The sequence below is a fragment of the Poecilia formosa genome, unplaced genomic scaffold (genome assembly GCF_000485575.1).
Source record: "Poecilia formosa unplaced genomic scaffold, Poecilia_formosa-5.1.2 Scaffold14, whole genome shotgun sequence".
NCBI lineage: Eukaryota > Metazoa > Chordata > Actinopteri > Cyprinodontiformes > Poeciliidae > Poecilia > Poecilia formosa.
In genome coordinates, this window is record NW_006799953.1 from 1,762,821 (window position 1) to 1,783,288 (window position 20,468).

General features: G+C 39.0%; 1 protein-coding gene across 1 annotated transcript in view; it reads left to right on the forward strand.

Annotated features, from left to right (window-relative positions):
* gabrb4 (gamma-aminobutyric acid type A receptor subunit beta4) overlaps nucleotides 1-20,468 on the forward strand; it is a 62,692-nt gene that overhangs the window by 16,831 nt on the left and 25,393 nt on the right. The gene's annotated exons all lie outside the window — the stretch shown is intronic.

The window sequence follows — 20,468 nt, forward strand, 5'->3', positions numbered from 1 at the left end:
TAATCTAACATGGTCAGTGATTATATGCTGGATTTTTCAGCGACTTAGTAACTTAGCGTCTACAAAGTTCTTCACGGTACTTTTCAACAAACTTTCATTAGGTTCCTTTACATATTTGCGCTGTTTGCACATCTGCAGAGAAGTAAGCGTGTATATTGTGGGCAATAACTGGATAAAGTCAATACGTTCACATAATGAGAATTTCTTTGCCTTTGTGGACAATCAGGAGGAGGACGTACTGTTTTGGGCAGAAATGTGAATTCTGCACTTAAGAGACATATCTGTGGTAAACATATGACGCCCCGTTCTGAGTCAGTTTCATGCGATTCAGCTCCTTTGCCCTGGTTAGTGATGAGGTCAGCGTTTTGCTCTGCCTTTCAGCTCTTTGTATCCTGAACATGAAAAATAATTGAGATTATCAGCACAAATCCAATCCTGTGATGCTTTCCTAAGCTACTCTTCTTCCACATTGTGTCCTTGTCCGCTGTAATAAACAGTGATACTTGCTTAGTTTGCCTTTAACCGTGTTTTGCCAGTTGTGCAGCACAGAGAAAATGGATTTCGCTGAGCATACCGTGGATGTCCATAGACGGCGTGACAAAGAACCTGGAAGCCCTGCAAATGTCTCACGACCTGCACCGGTAATTTATTAACTCCTGTTTGGGTAGCGTGGAAAGCCCAGCGGATTTTTGGAAAAATCCATTTTGACCAGTGAAATATTCAATTAAACATCTTCTTAGTGGTTATTTACACCACGTTGCTAAACGTAGTTCAGTAGTTCATTTTGGGGAAAAACTTTCCGCTCTCGCTGCATTCGCAAACATCGATATCTTTCAGGAAGCACGGACGAAAGGTCCAAAACTCTGTCCTTGAACTGCACTGTCACGCCAACACGTTCTCTCTAAAACAGAAAACCTTAAACTGTGAGATTCCCAGAGGGATTCTCTGGGGTTGTGGAGCATTTTATGCTTTCCAGAGGTTATCACTGCTGTAAAAGAAGAACGTCTGAAACCTCATTCTCGCCTCACAGTTCATTGCGTATCGCGAGTTTAATAACTTTTTATTTTATGTATTATGAAAAAAACAAAGAGATTATGATTTTTTTTAAAAATAAAAGCAGTCAGTAAATATTTTTTCTACTTAATGTTTTATTTTATTTTCATTTTGTCCTAAGAAGAGCTGAATGGAAAAACTAGTTTTATTAAAATGAGAAGAAAGTTCAGCACAATAAACAGTCTAGTAGTAAAATCACACTGTTAAAACTCTCTGATGTTGTCCAATAGTTTTTCTGACAGCAGAGGATTTTTTTATGTTGCAAATTTATACACAGTAAAATTTTCTTAAGTTTGTGATTTAATTTGTGACATAAGTTATATAAGTTGATTCAGACTGTAGGGCAACGTCAATCTTTTATCAACTGGATTTCATCAAACAAGAAGGAAAAACTCCAATTTTTTTCTGTAAAAACAATAACATCAAATGAAAACATGCAGCGCCACAAAATTCTATCAAATATTTAATAAGAATAAGAAAATCAAATTAAGTAAAAGAAACAATTGCAATATTTCTTTTGCACAAATACATTCATCTGCTGTAGGTGACCTCTCCTGTGGCCATTCACGATACGGTCACTATTTACAGAGAGCATATGTCAAAATCTCCAAATTACTTTTGATCTGAATGTACAAAAGAGAGGAAAAGTCAGAGAGGACATTAAAACTTTGGTTTGGGAAGTAAAACAACTAAAGGTCAAGACAGTACGTCCTGAAATAGACCTCTCAAAATTCTGGCCGGTGATAAATTTGTTTTCTCTGTCTCGCTTGGTGAGGGTGCCCCACATTGTCTGCAAAAGACAAAAAAATAAATAAAAATACATAAAAACAAAACTGGAACCAAGTCTTTCAATGTGAACTTGTCTTTTTGGGCTGTTTTTTTTTTTCCAAGTCAATGTGTTGATTACATTGACTTCATGTTGTTTATGCTGAAATGAGCACATGATCATCAGAGGAAAGAAGAAACTATTATAATTAAGTCATTGCTACTTGAATAGCATTTTGTGTTTTATTAGCTGACATGCATAAAATATCAAAAACTACAGTGCAGGAAAAATGGACTTCGCCTCTTAGAAATTTCTGCTATTTTGTTTCACTTCAGTTTTTCATTTAACAATAAACTGAGTAAATACAACATGCATTTTTCAAATTATCTTCCAGCTGATTAAGGGAAAAATCTCATTCTAAGTGAATAAGTACCTCAAACCTAATAGCTGCATGTGCTGCCCTGGTGGCAACAACTGCTCCCAACCATTTGTAATACCCGATAATGAGTCTTTTACGTCGCAGTGAAGGAGTTTTGGCCCACTCTTCTTCATATAAATGTTTTAATTAAGTCTCTTTGGGGTTTTTTTTGAGGATAAACAGCCCGTTTAAGGTTGTGCCACAGCATCCCAATCAGATTTAAGACTGGACTTTGGCCACCATCTTCATTTTGGGGGTTTTGTGTTTCAGCCATGCAGTGGTGTACTTGTGTTTGTTCTTTGGATCATTGCCCGGTTCCATTATCCAACTAGGCTTTGAGCTTAAGGTCACAAAATGATAGCTGTACATTCTTCCTTCAGGATTTTCTAGATGTAAACCGAAGTCATCGTTCTACCAATTTTGCCAAGTTCAGAAAGTCATCGTGCCACCATCATGTTTAATAGTAGGTACAATGTCCTTTTCTGAAATAGTAATGGCTTCTTGTCGTTCCTAGGCACGCTTTTGTCTCTTCATTTCAAAAAAAAAAAAATTTCTAAATTTCTTCTATGTTGATCTCCAGTGGTTTTGGCATTCGAGATCTTCATTGCTGCCATTTTTACCCAGTCTCTTTTCCTGGATGAATTTTGATGCTCTTGTGGAGTCCACCACTCCTGGGAAGCTTCATACTGTTTCATATTTCCTCTGATTGTGCATAATGGCTTTATCTGTTGTTTGGTTGAGTCAAATTGCATCAAAATCCTTCCCACACTGACACGTACCAATGATCGTATTCCCCATCTGGTGAAAATGAACCAAAACGATGAAGTTATTTACAGTTAATTCATGATTTGTTCAAACTATCTTTGCATAATCTTAAAATGTAATGGAAGTTCTGAAACATTTAAGAGACAGTGAGAGAGTAAACCTTCATTAGTGTAGACTGGGTGTCTGCATAACTTAGCATGAAACTAAGTAGCATTAGTTATTTGCTCATTACTGCATTAATGTAGCTTTTGGAAAAAAATCTTATATCACATAACCTTTGGCAAAAAAAAACAAAGAAAAAGCATCACATCCTGGTTTAGCTGAAGGATAAATTACCTACGCTATAGGATGAGATGTGTTCATGCATTTTCATATAGGATGAAACCTCAAACATCTATACCGCAGAATTAGAGAGTTTTAATGAGCCAGGAAGAGAAACAGATATACTGTAAAGCACAATGTAAAAACACAGATTTTTAGTTCAGCCTGTGGTCATGTTATCAAAGCTTGGTCACCTGTCCCTGTCTGCTCCATGCAGAGCTAGTTCATTTCCCACTGACCAGGACGTGTCCCAGCTGCAGCTTTATCTCGTTTGTAACGGAGAAACAGTTAATGCAGCCACGGAACAGCAGATCAGTTATAACAAGGCTCTTGTGTGGAGCAGAGCCTTAATTGACTAAATATGAAAGAGAGCCGGGACACGCAGGCAACCGCAGGGCCTGCAGCTTCACTCCGTACAGTAGTTTGTGGAAGGTAAGTGTGATTGATCGGAGGCAATCCGCCGTGTGCCGGGGAGATAACTGCATAACTGCTGCACACGTATGTGTGCAGCTACTTACAGAGATCGCTTCCCACGCCATTATTTTGCCCTCTGTAAACATGACCGCTAATTGATGTGCGCCGGACATCGGCAGCAGCTGCTGCTGCATTTTGGCAAGTGAAACCATTAAATGATACGCGGAGGCAATTCTGTCAATGTAAGCGGACGCTGCAGACAATCTCTTGATCTGCGTATTGCCTCGCGTCGAATTGCGGCCTGCCTTGCAGCGGAGGCGATCGGGATTCAGTTTCAAAGTATTGAATGTTCAGCACAAAACAGGGGCGTGTTGGGATGGATGTGGAGACAAGCACGAGTGATATCTATCCTTATGAGGGAGAATTGCCAGTGATTTATTGCAGAAGAAACAGGAAAAATGCTCATGCTGGGTGTTTTCTCCCCCACCCCGCCCCTTCCTTCCTTCCTTTGCTTATATTTTCCATTTGAATCAAATGAGGTGTGTATGTAGGTAGGCAGTCGGAGCAAGGGTGCGGGGGAGATAGCTCGCCGGTGAAAGGGAATATACTTCATCTTCCCATTCAAAGTGTTGTTTTCAGCAACTTCGAAAATGAAGGCGAAAAATGCTGATGGAATTGCACCAGAATGCATCACGGCGGACTGCAAAGTATGAAAACACCAGGTCAGGCTTCGGGGAGGCATCCTGCACGCAGGGCACTTTTACCCGCCTTTTTTTTTTTTTTTTAAATCTCCCCTTGAAGTCCCCTGTGACTCACTTTTTGAACCTGCAGTAAACGATGCGAGATGCGCCCTTGGCAAAGACAGGATAGACTGGTCGAGGAAAGGACACAGTTTTACAATTGTTTCACACTGATAAAAAAAAAAGGGAAGAAATGTCATTTACAGCATCTGGGGGACTCACTACCGAGAAGCTTGGTTAAAAGCTTAGCCCATAATTGAACTAATACAACTAATATAAAAGAGGTTTCCATTTTAAAAATGACGGGTGGGCACTGAATTTTAATGAAGATCATTTTATGTTGTCAGCTGTGAGTTGTTTAGTTTTGGCCATGAAAATTAAAGTAATTGCTCAGGACAATTAGTAATAACTTAGTAATTTAGATCAAAATTACTACATCAGGGTTGCTGAGAAAATATACAACTAGCATGACTTCCTACTCCGGAGGTAATATACAATTCTCAAGAAAAAGACAAAATCATGATACAAATTTGCATACATACATTATTTTAGGAGAGTAATAATAATATTTGATTGAATTATGACTCAATAACCTGTGGGGAATTGTATTTATCAATTAGTGCAGACATTCAGTGTTATTTTAGTCCCCAATCAAACTGGGACTATTGGACTATCAGGTGTGAAAATACTCCTCATAAAAGGTCCGGACCAAAGGGGGTGGACAAACTCTGGTCCGTGTAAAGTGGACCAAATGTATCAAGTGTAAACACACCCTGAGATTGGAAGGCCTCCTCTCTAGAAAAACCTAATTTATTGGGTTCATTGTCTGGTTTGTTTCTGACTGAGCCTCTTCAGACTACATATAAAAATAAATCTTTGGCTTCCCATTCATGTTGCGCAATCTCCAACAATGAATTCAAACTGCAAAAGCACTGTTAAAAGTGATGCGTTGGTAATAATTGTCTGGATGTTAATGTGTTTTGTTTTATTTTATTTTATTTTATTTTACAAATTGTTCCAAATAATCCACATCTCTTCAGCCAACGTGCCTGGCAACCGAAACGGCTCTGCTTGAATTTCTAAAAACAGCATCCGCTGATCAGCCATGCAAATGATCCCCGACAAGCAAGTGACATCGCTTGCGTGCTTGGTTCCGCTGCGGCGTTCTGCAGGGAAAACCCGCTCCCCAGCATTCCTATGGATGTCAGCTTGACACTTGCCACCTACCTGCACACTTTGCGCAGGCCAATCGAGCCTGTTCTTTTTGGAAGCAGCTCTTCCCTATAGAAACAGCCAATTCCCAGCAGGACAGCAGCGAGCCTCGCAGAAAGTGCTTAATGATGACTCAAAGAACACAACGGAGAAGGAAAAAAAAAAAAAAAGTCTTGACGTGAACACCTGGCCTCTAAAGTCCCTGAGTACCGTTTGAATGGGATCTGCTGTCGGCTGTGGTAACCAAGCCAAACCCTGGGAGCTCACAGTTGACAGCGTGCAGGGCACTGAGTATTTATTTTTTGTTTGTTTCCAGCCAGCATGCCTAGGTGGGCCCCATGTGGGGCCATTATGGAACCCCTGGACAAACCCATATGGGACCCATATGGCCTGCCCTCCTTTTCCCCACATGGGGCCCATCTAGGCATGCTGACAAATGTACCAGTGGTATACATTCTGGTACTTTGAGGTGCTTTTTCCTGGTCCAGTGCTTGTTAGGGTTGAAGATGCTCATCTACAATCTAACGGTTGATTTTTCTGAATTCCAGCTATTTCTGTGAAACATGACACATCATACCTTCTCTATTTTCTTCTTAAAATGAATTCTTCTTTTGTTGCATCTTTAAAAAAAACAAAAAAAACACACATTATAGAGCTCACATCACCGTGTGTGGGTGTGTGTGGTCACACTCTAGTCAGTCGGTCGCCATTTTTAAACTTGTTTTCATTTCAATGGAGTCGTCTTTGTATTTCTCTTCGGCAGAGCGCCATTTGATGCAGAAAATAGACGAACCCTGAACTCTAGGTGGCAGTGCAGGAGAGGTGAGAAGTTGTCAAGTTTCACATGGCAGAAATACGTGTCTTATAAGAGCAACTCTTTCATCTCTGACTTCTCCTCATCCTTCACAGAGCAAACAACACCTTAAGATTAAAGCTTTCATTTCTACCATCACTTCCAGCGCAGCCTGTCAAATGCAGGGCATCTGATTGGTTGAAGTCCTCAAGAATTTACCTCTAAAGCAGTTTAGATAAAACTCTCTATGCGTTCCCGTATAGTCGGCGTGTGACTTAGACGGCTTCTGAATATATCAGTAAAGATCTAACACATTAATCTTATTCCCCCCCCGAGACATATTAGCCACATAATTACAGCAGGTTAATGTAATTGCTTAGAGAACTTCAGCCGGACGCGGCGACACGCAGCATTCCACTGAAGTAATGGGATTCACTGCACATGGAGGTCGGCTCATGAGATTAGCTCGGAGGCCATTTGAAACATACTAGGACAGATGTCTCCTTAAAAATGAATGCTTAAAAAATGTGCAAACGCTGCCTTGCAAAAGAGCTTTTTGTTTGCATCTTGCTGCATCACAACTGCAAACTTCAGTGAATTTCGGGTGTAACATTTGCCACGGAGCAACACGTGATTGTCAAGGGAGAGACAAAATAATCTACGGTTTGCAAATAAAAGGCAGAAAAATTGAGGTGGGAGTATTTCTTTAAATAAAACTCTATGGAATTATAAATGCCTCCAGGAGTCGCCTAATCATTAAACAGAATCGATTTGGGTGTAATTTCATCTCAGTACAAATCCTCCTGTTTTTTAAAAGCCTCTGACATTTGTTTGTGGACTTTGCAAAAATAAATAAATAAATAAATGGTGAAGCATGGTAGTGGCAGTATCATGTAGGTGGTGGTGCTCATCTTCACCAGAAAAGCTAAAGAAAACCTATTGGCCTGACACAAGACGAGCGTAGAGGTTCACCTTCTAGCAGGACAACAATGCCTAAAGATATTGTCAGGTAAATAGGTCAAAGCATATTGGTGTGTTAGAATGTCCCAGTCAAAGTCCAGATCCAAATCCAATAGAGAATCTGTGATTCCCACAGATTATCATCATCCAGTCTGACTGAGTTTACGGTACTCTTCAAAGAAGAATGAGCAAAACCTTTCATCGTCCTTCTTCCACACTAGTAAGATTCTCCTCTGTGTTGCCATGTTGTAGAGGTCAGCAACTCCGCTGTCTTGAAACTTTTAGATGTTTCCCTAAACGGCAAACCTGAATCAAATGGCTGAATTACCTCCTCAGTATGAAGTCAAGCTCTCTAGAGTACTGCTAATGACCTAATTATTGTATCTGGGCGTGTTGAAGCAGAAAGACTTCTAAATGTTGCAGGACAACATTTAGACGTCCTCAGGGATCTGCAACTTCAGTCCTCAAGGACTGAAGTTGCATAAAGTGCAATTAAAATATCTTAAGATTTGTGGCCGCAATATGTTAAAAAATGTCTAAAAGTTGTGAAAACCTACACTATGCTGTGCTATCCGTGGCACTTTGTCTCACATAAGTGGCTCATCCATAAAGTTCAGCAAAAATGTGAAGGAAACACTGAAATAATGGCACTGATTAAAGCTTTTGTTGTAGGACTGGCCAAATAAAATCAGGCTACGAGTAAATAAATGATAAGCTGGACAACAGTGAGCTTTTAAATGAATAATACACGTTGTCTTCAGGCGACAACGTGCTGACATACTTCCTCTATGAGTGTGCATCAATGTTAATGATGGAAAACAAGTCCACTTTCTGTATATCTGTATTTCCTCTCTTTTTTTTCAAACTCAACTAGTTTTGCCAAATAACTTTTTCTTCTTTTTTTTTATGTTCTACATAAAGGATGGAGAGGCAATTTCTAGGCTTCACAAATTGAATATTAGTTTTATATTAACACAGAAACAGCATGCTGGACTGACCCGAAAAGCAAGAGGAATCACAGGAGATTGTAGAAAATAGGGCTTTTTTTAAATTTTCACCCAAAATATTATGTTTTAGAAAAAGATGTCTGCTGAGCTTATAAAACAAAACAAAATGGCTGCACAAACAATCACAGCTAACCTAACAAAGAAATGACACATATTCTTGCCAATGAGACTATTAAGACACAATAGAGGTAACTAAACAGAATACAATCACTAACCACAACAAATGACAGTACAGCTAAGACAATAAACACTGAAAGTGAAAATCAAAACCTTTAAAGCTCTGAATACCAATATTCACAAGACTTATATAAACAAAGAAAAAACATATTCCCCCTCGCTAGCAGGAGCTGGTGGTATGGTCCAATCAGCATTTAGGTTGGATTCAGTGCTGCCGCCATCTTTTGACAGGGATCATGGCAGGTAAGGACCGGCGAAAGAAACAAGAATCAGTCATAAGCACAAACTAAAACGAACTGTATGTTTATATAAATGCATAAGTAAACTAAATATGGGCACTTACAAATGTATTTAAATCAACCAGTAAACATTTTACCGCATTAAAGACAGTTACAGACTGAACAGCGGCCGTCACAAACAGCTTTGAAGTTACAATTAAGCAAAGGAAAATCGCTGAAACAAAGGTGCGAGTGCAAATTTACTTTTCATTCTTTTGGAGGACGTTAATAATGTTCCTCATTGAATTGTAATTTATGTGCTGGAGCTTCCCGCCGCCGGCGATACATCAAGCGGACCGTAATTCTGTGACAAAAAAAAAAAAAAAAAAAATCTGTGTACGCAAGTAGGAGGCGCTGTTCGCTCTCCTTCTTAACGTGGGATCTAAGTAGGTTTTATATATCAGGTGTGAGGTCTGTGACAGGATAGGACGATAAGAAGAGGCCACCTTTACTTATCCTCTGTCTGGCTGGCTTCTGGTGATGTAGTGCCTCTGCTCTCCTGCTTCACCTCATCATTTTCATTTGTCTTGTGCTCCGTCCTTTTCGCTCCTCGTGTTCGAGCTGCTTTCCCTTAAATCGCCACCAATCGCCACGTATTCGACTCCAGATTGTCCTTCTGTAGTTCCTCTAAACGTAAGCCACATAGCTGATCACTGGAGAGGTTTCTATATGTTGGAACGGAAAGCAATGAGGTAATGGCGTGTAGCTTTGTGTTTTGAAACCAGTCTGTGCTTTATTGTGATGCAGTTTAGTCTGGTGTGATGTATGTGAGCAATAATCTCATTGACTGTGAGGCAAACGAGGATTTAAACGACCGCAAACAGGTCCTGTTTTACATTATAGCCATTATGTTTCTGTTCTGAAATATACCGAGGTTTTGAAAGTGCATTTGTTCAAAGTGGGGTTCTATCTAGAGACTCCAAGACGTCAGTATCTTCTCTACCGCAGCTACAAATAAATATCATTTGGGAAGCAGCATGTCCATATTTTTCCCGATTGCTTTATTAGTCACTGATTGTTTTAATCCATCTCTGTTTCTGTGGAAGGAGTTTCTGTTCCCCGAACTGGTACATTGTTTACTGCGGATCTACAAGTGAAATTTACCTGGATGCCTTACTGGATGTTTACTGGGATTCACTGTGAATCTATCAGAGCTAGCCAATAGAATCGGTAAGAATCACCTCGTTGATTCTTTAAAATCAACATTGTCGATTATATTAACAACCACTGCAAACTTAATACTTCCAGGTAATGACTCTTTGAAAAATGTTGGTTTGATAAACAGACACGTTGAGAAAAAAAACAAAAACAAAAACTAAAACTCAGTTTATGTAAATGTTAATATTATTTTTTTTAAATCCAACAATGCTCTGATTTTTTTTTTTGCATTAGATTCTGATTAACATAAAAATGTGGATTATTATTATTAACAAACACTCTGACAGTCTGTGGCTTGTGACTGTCACTGCTTTACAAATGTCCGACATTTTTAGGTGAAACAAAATACAAACATGTCATGTATTATGTTTAAGAGAGGAGTTAATGACTGCTAACAAATACTCTCCAAAACCCCACTTTGAAAAAAAAATCTAAACCCTCCCATTAAAAAGGATTGCTGGTATCTTTTTGACTATTAATTAGAAAAATGTGAAGAGCTGAACATAACCAGCATGTTAGGAGAACAATTTGACTTTGTTCTTCTTTTCTTTTAATGACAAGCTTGAAAACAATTTTTGGTGGTGGTGGTGGTGGGGCGGGGGGGTTGTTGGTCTTTTTTGGGTACGACCCTGCGAACATTTCCATAAGCACTTCATCTCTTGTGAATCTTCCATCTCGGTCTGGTCACCTTTGTCTCTGAGTATTTCACCGTATCAGAGCCATCACTCATACAGCCATCGGCCTTAATTTGACAGGTTTAAATTAAGACACGCCATCTGCAGGCCTGACTAAAATATCACCCGATTAATCAGCCCCTCTGTGTTTGTACTCTGCCACAGACACACAACATTTCATTAAAGTAAAAAAAAAAAATAAAATAAAAAAAAACATGTCGCTTAGGAAATGTCCTTCTTACTAACTTTTTGTGTTGATACTGCATAAAAAAAAAAAAGTGGATGTTACTTCAAAACCGAACTTGTAAATTTATTGCTCAGAGTGGATTCTGTTGCTCAGGCTGTGTTTGTGTTTGTCTTTTTTACTAGAAGGTCCTGGAATCACGTCTGCCAATCTGTGTGGGATTTATTTATTTTTTCTTCTTCTTTCTCTATTCTGAGTTAAACTGGCTCGCTCCGCGTTGGTGCTGATTTCCAAACGTGTGCGCCGCTTTCCTCCCACGGCCCCGGAGAGGTCAGTTGGAAACTCCGAGTTGCCCGTAGGTGTGAATGTGTAACGTCAGGATGTGTGTGCGTTTGCTCCGTGACAGACTGATGTCCTGTCTGAGGCTTCTCTCTCACGCCCCCTCATGCTTGGATGCAGACTTCAGCTCCGCCGCAACCCTCAAGCTGCTGCAGAAAATGGATTTATCTAACAATAAACCGTGCTGGTGGAGAGCTGCTGAATGGAATCGCAGCTTGTACCAAATCCTATTCTGTGCTTTCATAAAAACAAGATCTTTAGTTTACATGATAACTTGTAATCGTAGTAAGTCGTTAAGGAGTTTGGATTGGATGAGAACCTTGCGCAATGACAACAATTTCATATAAAATCAGTGTTGAGTTTTTATTTACTATAGTTGCTACTGCTATTACAATATCAATATTGTTATATATAGTATGTTTATGTTTTTACATATTTACTTATATGGTAATACAAATTAATATTAGATGCTTAAAAACAAGCAAAATGTTCCCTGTTATTATTATCCCTCCAAACTGTAGGGATAATGTTTCAAACCAGGACAATGTAAAATTTATTTATTGCAACCTTCAAATACAAACTTTGACACACATTAATGTTATTAAACCCTTAAACAATTTCATTTTCATTATTATCATCACTGCTTTTTTTTCTGCATGTGTGTATCTTTGTGGTTCTTTGCCTGTACCCCCAGGGATCAAGTAGATTACTAATTTCTGTTCTAATCTGGGAAAAGCCCAGATGATGATGTCATGGTTTTGCAAGCCTCTGATTGGTTAGTTTAAAACATCTGAGTTTGGAAGCAACTGTGAATGTATTTTAAACACTTCTGCTTCTTTGTGTGACATCATGAGATCACTCTGTGTGAATTTCAAACTATGTTTGTGGCCTTTATGACTTTCTTTCATTGACAAGTTGTGTTTTATTAAAACTTTTAAATGCTTATATCTCTTTAATTATGATTCATGTGTATGGGCTTGAAATTGACTCAATTAAATCAGCTTTAAAATCCAGTTAGTTTATCTGTGGGCAGAAATGCCTCAACGAAAAAGGGAAGAGACAGTGATTTCAACCAGGACATTTTAGGTTGAGGGGTACGAGGAGCCGTTTGTAAAGTCACACAGTGAAAAATGAAAAGCCATAATCTGGTTATTTATTCTGCAGAGAGAAAGAGAGAGAGCAAGAGCAAGAGAGAGAGAGAGAGAGAGAGAGAGAGAGAGAGAGAGAGAGAAAGCAGGGTTCTTTTTTCAAAGTCATATTTTCACCATGTTGTTCATTCATTATAAATGCCACAGTTTCAAACTAAATATTTAGTTGGCAACATAAATATTCAGCTCCACAGCAGCTATTTAGTTTTAAATTTGGAGCTAAATATTTATTTCGGAGTGTGTTTAGTGTGTAACTAAATGAAGAGAGTGTTTTTGTTTTTTTGGTACATATATATCTTTCTGATGCAGGATAGTGAAATAAGCAAACACAGCAGCACAGCCATGAATCTGAAGTCAACATATGATCCATCAGCAACCTTGAAGTGTTTCCATTCTTAATTCAATCATTCCCTTTTGTTCAGTGTTAGCTTTTTTTTTTGTTAGCTTTTTTTTTCTTTCTCTTCTTCTTCTTTTAAAACACCCTTAGGCCTTTCTGAGCTGGAGGTGCCAGCTCTGCAGTGCAGGTTGAGCTTTGCTGTGATGGAAATACTAGAGGCTGCTGTACCGCTTGCAGGAGCAGCTCTGCGCATGCAGAGGCACCGTATTGTTGCGTTTGCTAATTTTCCCGTGAAGAGGGCTTCGTGAGAGCGGTAGCCATTGAAAAGAAAAGCAAACACTGATTCGACTGGATAAATCATCATGCTTCTCCCGCAACAGCATTGAGAAAATGCTGCACAGTTGCTATGGAGCCCTCTGTTGCTAAGCAATGGCTTGATTATCAGTTTTTTTTTTGTTTTTTTTTACATAAGAGGTGGCGTTTTCTTTGCTGCCTAGAAAATTTGTTTTCAGAGAGGTTTTTACAGTTGACAAGATATGTCACTTTTGTCATTTAAAGAGAAATGCATGTTTACTCCTGACTGATTATTCAAATGCACCAAACTTAAATGCAAAAACAGTTACCATGACGGTTCTCAATGGTTCTTTGTCCAGAGAGGTCATTAAGTCTGACTGTTACCATATCTGATTAGTTTGATCTAAATATGTTCATGTTTTGTGTGTTGTGATTAATTTCACACACAGTGGATGGAGATGGGTGGCAGAAGGGATTCTGTTCTTTCAGCTACAAACAACACCGCATGTAGTGCAAACAATATCCTCTTGATTGTAATTAACAGGCTATATTGTCAAGTGTGCATGCACACACTTAGAAAATATACAGTAAGAAGTGTTTGTGTTCTGGATTGTCGAGATCTGCTCCGTTCTCTTTACAGACGACAATAAAATGCTGCAATTAAGGGAGCTTTTTCTTTTTTGTTTTTTTTACTCTTTTTTTTATTTTTTTTTATTTTAACAATCACTTCCCAGCATTAAACTTATATGGTGTTTGATGGTGAACTGCCATTACAGTGGAAATAAACATTAAAGAGGGCAGCCTGACTGGCCAGTATATACATCAGTTGTGGTTGTCTGCCCCGGAGCAGCATAAGACTGTCAGGCTGAAAGCTAAATGTGGCGACACGTTGTTGTTGTAGTGGAGGAGATAGCACACACAGACACCGGCAAAGAAGGAGAGGACAGCAGGGCTGAACAAATCCAAACTGTCAACCAGGAGTGAAAACATTTTGACAGGATAAACGACCATCCTTTTCTTTCTTTTTTATGTAGGGAGGGAATCAGCTGAACTCTGTTATTATAACTATCAGGTTCCGAATCACTGTTTTCTTGCATCCAACTTTTTAAAAAAAAAAAAGTCAGTTGACTAACTTTAGCTTCTTTGTTTTATGTTGTCAGATGTTTTAAGTGGTAAAACACTTAAAATTTTAACTCTAGCTAGAAAGGTTATCTAGATTGTCAGTATGCACCAGTCTTACCAAGCTGTTTTCATACTGCTGTGATAACCAATGGAGCCAAAAAAGAAAAAAGAAGTTGCACTGGGTTAGCTGGACTTTATGTTGTTGAAGGCCATTACAGAATAAAAGGCAGCCTTTATTTTTATTACGGCTTTGTAGAGCATGCTTGAGTGTTAGTGTGACCATTTCATCCCGATCAACTTCTGGCACGTGCATGTAAAACCAACAATTTTTTTTTTTTTTTTAATACCTACATACTTCACTTTGTGTATCAGTTTATTTAATCATGAAAAGGCTAAAGTATTGTCTGTAATTTAGGATTACACACTTAAATTACAAGATTGTGATTCTGGACAGTTTTCAAATAAAGAGACTATGACCAAAACAACAACAGGCAACCTTCTGCTGGTAGATATTACTTAATGGAGTCACGCTGGTACATCTTCTTTAGGCTTTGATTAGGTTTGAGAAATTTACTGTACATCTCGCGCTGTCAAAATCAGTCAAAATCCTCAAGCAGCAATAACTGCATGCACGTTGGCCAGAAACATCCTGCTGTAGATGTATGTTGCTAATTCAGTCCGATCGTATAAACATATTCAAATTTAATTGCATACACGCCACTTCAACTCTGTTCATAAAACCGGTATAAAGAGAGAACCAAATTCGGTGATGGTGGCCGTCTGCCGCCAACTGACTAGGGGAGGGATACTAAAAATGTTCTCTGTTAAAGAAAATAGAAAGAGTTATTGGCAGCTAAAGGCCTTATAGTGGTTTGGATAAAATATATGAGGTGTTATTTTAAGTTTCTCACAGCAGTCTGCTGGATTTTTGGTCCACTACTACTCCTCCAGATAGAACCAGATAGAACAGATAGTAATTTGTGAAAAGCACCAGTCCCTCATGTAGCTAAAAACCTCCTCCACTTCTGTACTTCACCATTAGGATTCCTTACAGTTTTTCTTACAAATGTAAGTGCTTTTAATTTTAATTTCATTGGACCACAGGACATGTCTCCAAAGATCTAGGTCTTAATTCCTGTGTGGATTATCAAAACAAATGTTTTCCTTTGCTTCTGGATTAATGGTCTCCTCCTCTGGAATTGGCTTTTCAGCCCATGTCAGTACAGAACTCACAGTTAACATCTCTCCCCAGCTTTGGCCAGCATATTTTAAGGTATTTTGTTCATCTTCTGGTGTTGGTATGCTCATTTTTCACTAAAAGGCATTAATTTCTGGGACACAGAGTCTCTCTCCCTGCTCAATAGTATGATGAATAGACACTCCAGTAGCAAACTGAGTTTTTTTTGTTTTTTTAAATCATCCCCAAAGTCATCCCAGACATGTGGAGGTCCACATTTCTCTTCTTGATATGTTCAATTATGTCACACAAACCTGCAATATGTCTCTTTTTATGTAAACAGCTGATATTACTTCTACTCTCTCTTTATAATAGTTGTTACAAAACATAATTAGGGTGAGCACAAGGAATGCATTTTGTTAAGGGGTCTAATATTCGTCACCGGCATCCTCTAATAAACCAATGTTAACACCAGTTAGATTAAATTTAGTTATCATCATACATCTTCAGGATTACTACTGCTGTGTTTCATTTCTGCTAAAAAAAAAAAAAAATCAACCTAACTGCGGCCAGTTCGTGCTCACAGCAGGCATGTGAGAATTAGAGTGACCAGCCTAGCGCCACTCCTTGTAGGCATCAAAGACGTCGCAGTGCAAACTTTAATTTGATTAATGGAAAATTACCCTCCGATTGTTGTCACCGTGCCCAGCTAACCGAGAGCCACATACGGACGGCAAACACTGGTAGACAATGAAAGATTTGCTCAATGTGTTTTCTCGCTGGGTCTGTTGTGCTGCAGTCTACCACATCTATTTCCAAAGCTCAGTCTGAAATCTGCTTGCTGCTCCTCCCGCTGAGACGCTGGCCGGCGTCCGTCAGAGAAACCGGGGCATGTTGACACATTTGGTGGAAACAGCGCTGAGAGCGTTTACACCCTATTTTAGTTATTGTTCACCAAAAATGCTCTTTGCCTCGGGACGTTGCATTGTCTTTAACTTGGCGACATTTACCCGCCGTAGGGATTCTAACTCCAGGAAAATGGGCACACCAAACATGGCGTTTTGAAATATTCCTCATTTTTCCCCCCAACTTGCGGATGCAAGCTCTGGTAACGGTTTTATTTTGGGATTGCCTCTGTTTTACAGAAGTATTGCTGAAATATGCCAAAGCACCGGCGGTGAGGTTTGAGGCTTTGTGTACGCACTTTGACATCTCAGGGAAAAAGCTGCTATTGTTGCCTTTACAAAGTGTGATGGTCCGCAGCGCTACTTAAGACAAAGCTTTAGAACATTTAGTGAAGACGAAAAAAGTTAGAGAGTAGAACTGGGCCATAAAGAGACAGAGGGATTGCAGTCTCCGTTAGCGATGAAAGTTTGATCAGGATAAATTACAGTTAAATTACTTTTGAGACACTCTGGTCAGTTGATTACTTGATAATAATAATAACAAAAGTGTTTACTGTAGTGATTGGGGAGTTATTAGTTACAGCACAATCAGAATTATTTTATTGATCCAAAACCTTATGGTCATAAACATCAAGAGGATCACGACTTCACTGAGCACCAGGGTTCCAGCAAACCCGCTAAAGCAATGGTGCAAAAGTATTCACACTCTCAATCCTCAGGACCCCTTCCAGAATATCTGTGGGTCTTTTGGCTACTTTTATGATTATTTTTTTTCTACATCCTATCATTGTGATTGTGTTAGTCCTTTTTTTTCTCCAGATGTTCAAAGCTTTGGATCTTGTTTTGCCAAACTAACCCTTCTTTAAGCTTCACCAGAACTTCAATTGTTACGAGACATAATGTAGAGAAGACCTTTGTTACTCAATTATATCCATACATAGCTAGCCAAGCTTCCTCAGCTCTCTAATCATGCGCCCTCACCCATTTGCAAAGTTTGCCACATAATAGCTTCAAAATGGCTTTTTGTTGTTGTTGTATTTTTTTTTATATGATGAATAAAGTAACTGATTTGAGCAGCGTTAATTACGTTAATCACTTATGTTTTTTTGAGAATGATTTTCAGACAGGCAGATGCAGAGTAAACCCGGTGGCCTTTGCGGGGTCCTGGCTCGTTCTCCCGTTACAAGCATGGAAACTACAGCCTGTAGAGCCGTTTCTCTGAGCCACATTCAGCTTCTTGATGGCCGTGGATCAGTGAGCGTTTTAATTGCATGAGGTGTTTGAACTCCCTGCACTCTCTATTCAAAACCAGGAGAATATACACCGAGACTGTTACTATTTGGTTGTATGGATATTAGATGTTGAACCCATATTTAAAAGACAGCATATAATTTAGTTTGTGAGCACATTTCATTGTTATCTGAGCATGACTGATGAGGCTCCGCAATTCAATGCATAATTTAAATAAGCTAATTAGTCATCAAACCAAATAATACTAGAAATTTACCAACAGTAGTGCTCATTCAGGTCCTATTTTCCACAGGGAATTGTGCTTAGAGCGCCATTCTGCTGCTAATTCTATCCAGACATCCTAAATATGGCTGTGTGTTATTATAACAGCTCCAGACAATATACCTAGTGAGGGTGAAAAGCAGCTTGGACTTCATTTATAGTCATGTCCTACATTCAGAATACAGTCCTGCAGACTGATAATGCATCTCTAGGGAGGATAGCTGAGGCGATAAGGGTTATGTTGGTGATTTTTTTTATGCACTAGCTTTAAATTTCGGCACCTCTATAACAGTGTTTTTTTTTTTCCCCCGCCGTAAGCTAACTTTTGTTTTTCTTTTTCTTTTGCTTCTCCCAAAGCTTTGGATATTAAGACGATTCAAAGGAGAAAAGATCAATATGTTGTAATCTGAGAGAAAATGATTCTGAACTTTGGTGGCGTGTTCATTGACATAAGCAGCAACTGATTAGATTTGATTCATGACAGTTCATGACCGTCTTCGCCGTGTACTGATGGGCCAAATTACGGTGCCTTCCAGAAGTATTCACCTGTAGCTTTTCTCCATTTTGTTTTGTTACAATCAGAAACATCAATATGTTTTATATTGATTTTATGGGCTAGACCAACACTAAGCAGTCTGTATTTGTGCAGGAGAAGGGTATGCTGTTTTCTAGGTTTTTTTTTTGTTTTTTTTTACACACAATCTGAAAAGTGTGGCGTGCTTTTGCTTTCAACTCCACTTATTCTGATAATACTACATAAAAACTGTTTTAACCAACTGCCTCCAAGACAGTTATAAAGATGATTAATGATTATTCAGCGTCATAAAGGCAGAGGAACACAACTGAGAGGTCAGGGAGAAAGTTGTAGAGATGTTTAGGTTATAAAACAATATCCCAAGTGTCGAACATCTCCGACAGCGCAGGTCAAGTCATTAGTCAGTAATGTGAAAAGCGCAGCACGACTGCAAACCAGAAAAAACAGCAGCAATGTATCTTTTTCACAACCGCGCATCTTGATTAAATTCATCGTTCACAGCTCCGGTCCTCTCGGAGTCGCCGTATACTGCATATGCGCAAACTCTTCTTGCATGAGAGCCGCTCCTGTGTTGTTTATGATTCCCATAAAAATGCCATTTTCTTCTATAAAGACAAGTTACATTATGGGAAAATCCTGATTCAGCTCTGCCACACTTGCTATGCACTTGTGTACTTTCTGTTTTTGGTGTCAGCGTTTTGTGTTTTGCGGCCTGATCAGGCAAAGTGAAGGTGACAGTGGAAGCGAAGAGGAAGGGAGCGGGGGAAAAGGTGCTCAGCTCAGGCATATGCACAGAAAGGAAATAATAACGATGATTCGCACAGAGAAGTCGCCGAGAGTGACAGACATCCAAATACTCTCGCTGTGACTTCTTATATATATATATATATATCGATGATTCGCACAGAGAAGTCGCCGAGAGTGACAGACATCCAAATACTCTCGCTGTGACTTCTTTTTAAACGGAATGTTTATATATATATATATATATATATATATATATATATATATATATATACTGCTCAAAAAAATAAAGGGAACATTTCACTTTAATTTTGTGTGTGGCTCAAAATCCAGGCCTCCATTGTTTAATAAATTTGATTTCCATTGATGATTTTTGTGTGATTTTGTTGTCAGCACATTCAACTTTGTACAGAACAAAGTATTCAATGAGAATATTTCATTCATTCAGATCTAGGATGTGTTATTTGAGTGTTCCCTTTATGTTTTGAGCAGTGTATATTCCTGGATTTGTCCTTTAGGCAAAGTTACTTACTTTAAACAGCTAAATCTACTTGCGGTAGGATGAGGTAAACTAGCTATTACTTATCGTCGCACCATTGAACACAATAGGCTTTATAAACTCATAAACTTGCATTCGCTCATTGTTTTTCCTGTTAATATTAATACAGAACGCACAACGCCGGCGCTCGCTGGCTGTCGGGTACACGGACACTGTGAATGGATTATACTTGTCGACAGCGAGTTGTCTGAATACTGAAGTGGACTGAGTGTTGTTGTACACTTTGGAGAGTAATTGCGCATAACTGCTTACATATCTGCAACACGTTATGAAGATGAGCAATGGTTGCTCGTCCCGTTCCCTAACATGGGTTCCTAACATAGAAATTAGTACGGATGAGCGCGTTCTCCCGGGGTAATTTGGTGAGCTTCCGAGGGCGATGCATTTCTCATACGGCGTTTCGCTCGTGCTGCCGGTGCCTCGCCCCAGACGAAGCAGTTGTTGGGTTGTGGTTGGACAGAGGTTGTCTTGTGAAGTTAAAACTGGGATCGCTTTTTTCCTTTGGTTTGTTATTTTGTTTGTATTTCCTTTTGACTCATGTAAAACACTTTGATTTGCCTTGTTGCTGAAAGTGTGCTATATGAATAAAATTACCTTACCTTATACCAACACTTTACTAGAACTCACATTGAAAATGATTGTTCTTTCATAAAATACTGCAGTGATTTACGGCGTAAGAATATTTACATCCCACGAACTTTGTCATATTTTTCACAGGCAGGTCAGGGATAAAGTTGTTTTTGAATGTTTGTTTGTTTGTTTTTTTCTTACTTTACTTGTTTCAGTAAATAACATACATATGCCAAAATTTGCCAGGGGGAGCATGAATTAAAACATAATGAGAAGAAAATGACTGTCAAAATAGTCAAAATACTC